Below are 4,671 nucleotides of genomic sequence, written 5' to 3'. Positions count from 1 at the left end.
GACACACACACACACACACACACACACAACTAACTCAATCTCTGAACCCCTTTTTTGATCCCTTTGCTACTGGCTCGTCATGTTTCCCTCAACACTCAAAACTACAGTTAACTTTATTATCGAACATACACACACACACACACACACACACACACACACACACACACACACACATACTTGGGGTTCAGTGGTAAGGGTAACCCAATTTTCCACACACACGCATCCAGACTTCCTCTCAGGGCACAGCGGCAAGCGTCGTCTAGTAATGAACACTGTTTTCTGCTCTGTTGGGCCACATGCAGGCCGGAGAGAATGACTTGTGTACAGAAAACCAAACCAACTGTCTGTCTCACCTTTTCTTCTCTTTCCTATGCTGTTTTTAAAATGACACTGTAACCCCCCCCTTCCCTGTCGCGCTTTTACACAGAAACACACACCTTCTCTTGTCTGGTGGCTCCTTTTGCAAGCCAAGCACTAGGGGGAGCTAGTGAGGCCAGACCTGCATGTCTGTGTGTGTGCTGAGCAACCTGAGCTGTAACACACAGGCACACCAGGCGTAGCAGGTTATTCAGCTAATGATAGGAATAAAGCGTGCGCACACACACAGCTTGTCCTTGGTCGTGTCTTGTAGAGTATCTACCTCTCGCTCCTCTTTAAACGATACACTGTAGTTCTGTGTGTGTTCAAGGCGGGGGGAGAGGGGTTTCATGGCGGTTTACTCGTTTAACTGCTGTCGCCACACTTTGTGCGTCTTATATCATTGGTCAAAAGAAGCACAAATTGGGGAAACGAGGCAGGTCAATGGACAAAAATGAAACGTTACATGTTTTTCAAAATGTAAAGTATCTTGTCGCGACAGAAAATAAACCTTGAAGTCTAAAATTATGTAGTTTTCTTATCCGTCTTCGTATCTTGACCAAAACAAAGATGAAAGGCTGGAGTTTTGCCAAATCTTTTGACAGATTCCCCCCCCCCCTGATTTAATATAAAAGGATATAACTTGGTTAAATTGTCCAATTTCCAACAAATCCCACAATAATACCCAAACCATCAATGTGTTAGTACGTCTCTTATTACTTCCCCAAGCCCATTGGTTCCTACTGAAGACGTACATTTTAAAAGTGAGTCTGAAATGTATAGGCTTTTTTTTTTGGGCTCAGTAATTTCCTAAAACAGCTGGTCGCTGTAATTTTAAACAAAGCCTTGGTTGAGGACTATTTTCAGCGGCGGATGAATCAACAATGATTTGATATTTACTCAAACTAAATGTGTTTGTGGTATCGAAGGTTCCGTCACCCAGAGCTCTGTGCCACAAAGCAATCAGTTCATGGTCGGTTTTGCTCCTTCGACTGGATTTGTTGAGCATAAATAATAACGGCCTTATCTTTTTAAACGTCAAAGCAAAAGTCTCCTCCTGCCGCGCACCAACTACAGCACTGTAACACACAGACATGTAAGATAAGCTGAGGCTCACACTGGAGGCTGCGTGTGCACGCACCCGCATACACGCGCACACACGCACACACACGCACACGCGCACACACACACACACACACACACACACACACACACACACTCTCACACTCCTGCTGAACTTCAGAGAGGGAGACGCTGTGATGTGGCTCGACTGAAACAAAAGAACATGAATGGCGCTCTTCCTCAGCGCGTTGGGCTTCTAGATGTTTTTGATAATGTAGCGGAGATACCCCCCTCCCCCTCCCCACACCTTATCACCCTCTTCCTCCTCTGCTCACATTCTTGACACCTCTTGCTGCCTACATTGCTCACCTCACACACTCGCAGTCACACTTTGCTTTCGGACCACTAGCCACGGGGAAAATAAGCAATACCCTCCCTCCTGTGTGTCAACCCTGTTTTTGTCGTCGCCGCGCTAAAGAATGCCGCGCCGTCGATGAGAAACTATCGTGATTTCACGGTTTTTAGTCCTATCATTGTGTCTTGTGGTGTTTTAGGGAAGACAACGGTGCATTAACGAATGGAACGACCACCAAACGGTTATTTATAGAGCGGAAATGAGCAATCAATTAGTTGATTGACAAGAATCTAATTGGGAGCTTTTTTGTATCATTCTTTGTTTCCAGCTGACTATTTGCTGAGTTTCCTTGTCTTTATATGATGTTTAACTGGTTTGGGAGTGTCCGTCGGACAGAAATAGACATTTGAAGACGTGCCTCACATGATCTGCTGGCATTTTATTGACTATGATGATTTGATTCATCGAGAAAGTAATCTGCACCATTTCTTTTATCAAATTAATTGTTTAGTCTTGAGATTGAAAGCTGGAAGCAGCAGTTTTATTTGATACAATTTTAAATAATACAAAAAATCTAGATTTCCGAGCAAAATACCACATAGATATTCCTCAGCAGTCGTTACTCTAGACGGTAAGAAAACAAGTAATCTGAACTCAACTCGCTTTTCTAACTCATTTCCGCAGAAGCTAATATGGCCGCATCTTTCTTCAACACAAAAAAAGTGCGTTTTAATGTGAAGCCTCTCCCCTCCGCTGGCCCCATTAGTATTTCTGCTACCTCTTCCCCGTTCATCCGCTAGCTACCTCTTCTAGAAATCTTTCTCTTAGCTATGTGCTACCTCTCTGACCCATCGCTACCTCTCCTTCCTATTTCCTTTCTTATCTCCTCCCCTTGCCCACGTGACTGCTGCATTACTGTTGCCCTCTTCTCTCTCTCACACGCACACACACACACACACACACACACACACATGCACGTAGTCATTCACTCTCGTGCTCATTCACCGCCACCTCCTTTCCCGTTCAACATCATACCAAGGCTTGTTATGTAATATCACCTAAATATGACGGAAACCCCTCCCACTCCCTTTCCATATATTATCTTTAATCGATACTACTTTGTGTTAATGGTAATGTATTTTTTAAGGAGAAGTTTTGTGTAGATGGAAGTTATCTCTGTTCTTTGGCAGTTTGTAGAATTTGTTTTTTTTTTGTTGTTTCTTTTGTATGAGGTCTGTTGGTACTTGGACCTAGACACTGTCGAATAAACTGTTTTGTATGAGGTCGATGTCCCGGTTTCTTTCTTTTTATTATTTACAGCTTTTCCTCACTGCTTCTCTTAGACAGCATGATGCTTTCATGACCCGCAAAACCCCGTAAAACCCACAAGCTTTTTTTACTGCGAGAGAAACATCCAAGACAACCAAGAGGAAGATGTACGTGCTTTTTTTTAATTGGTTTTGGGGTTATTTTGGCATTTTATGCTAAATATACCAACACAAAAAACCTGTTTGAGCCTTACAGAAAAGGTGCTTTAAAATCTGTGAAAATATAGAATTAAAGTGTAATACTGCTGCATCTCTACCTGCAGCTGATTATTATTATTATTATTATGATGATGATGATGATGATGATGATGATGATGATGAACTGCCACACCAGACCTTCCCGCTACTTAACAAGCAACACGTCCCTCATACCGGGCAGACTTTGCCTTTTCAGTAAGCGCTTCATCATCCTTTCTAGAAGTGAAATGTGTGGCCTCGGCTAAAAGCGTCCCAGAAGGTGCCACCAGTGAGCTGCGGCAGGATTTGTAATCTGAAGGTGTGTTTTCCTGGAGGAGAAGCTGGATTATCGCTCCCTCTTTGCCTTTGTGTCGGGATTAGGGACGCCGCTGCTAAACGCATCTGCACATGATGCGCTCAGTGTGTAAACTACCGTTTGAGGTAACATCACAGGCTTATCGCGCTATTGTGGAAGAAATAAATAGTGACGTCATCCCAGACGTCTTTCAACCCTCTTGGATCTTTTCTGTTGCGCAAAATTTAGTTTTTCTTTTCAGGTCTGTTTCTCGTCCAACCAAATGTATTATCTCTTCTCCTCAAACATATTCAACAATTAGAAAAGAAATATCAATTGATTTATATTTAATCAATCTAAGACTTTAGAAATTATGTCTAGGTTGCACCAACAAGGATTAACTCTTAAACTAGGTTTAAACCCGGTTTGGTTTTTAATCCAGTTGCACCAAACTTTAAACCAAGTTTAACCGTAGTTTACAATTAATCCAAATCTAACCCTTTGGCAGTCTCTGTTTAATTTCTATTTAAATCTAGATTAAAATCAAATCTGTTGCACCAGTTATTTTAAACATGGACTAAACCTGGATTAGCAGTTATATTTAAACCATCCCTGGAGGAGGTTTATCTCCGTTTTATTGACAACATGGCTGCATATCTTCGCTGGATGGGGTTAGAGGAAAGAGTTCCTCGCAGGAAAATTAGAGATAGGTTAAACCCAATTGAATGTTATGACAACAGCGAGTTTTCACAGCGGTATAGATTCACAAAGGAGTCTGTCATATACCTCAATGGGAAGGTTGGAGCAGCCAATAAGCATGGAAGTGAGAGTAATTTAATGTGCCACCACTTCTCCAACTCCTAGTAGCTGGAGTTAAACTCCTCCATTAACTCGGTCAGCAACATCTTTTCAAATGTTGAGAAGTTTGACCCTCTTTGACGTGCCATAATAGCTAGCTAGTGACTGAGTTTATTAGCTATAGCCGCTGTAGTGGTAGGCTATATAAACGGTAACTAATGGTATCAGTAACGGAATGTTTCCACGGCAACATAAACTAATTCTGTTTTAACCCTTGTTTAAACTAGTTTAATCCAGGG

Source organism: Taurulus bubalis, assembly GCF_910589615.1.
Source record: "Taurulus bubalis genome assembly, chromosome: 12".
In the NCBI taxonomy this organism is placed as follows: domain Eukaryota; kingdom Metazoa; phylum Chordata; class Actinopteri; order Perciformes; family Cottidae; genus Taurulus; species Taurulus bubalis.
This window is presented reverse-complemented; position numbering follows the sequence as displayed.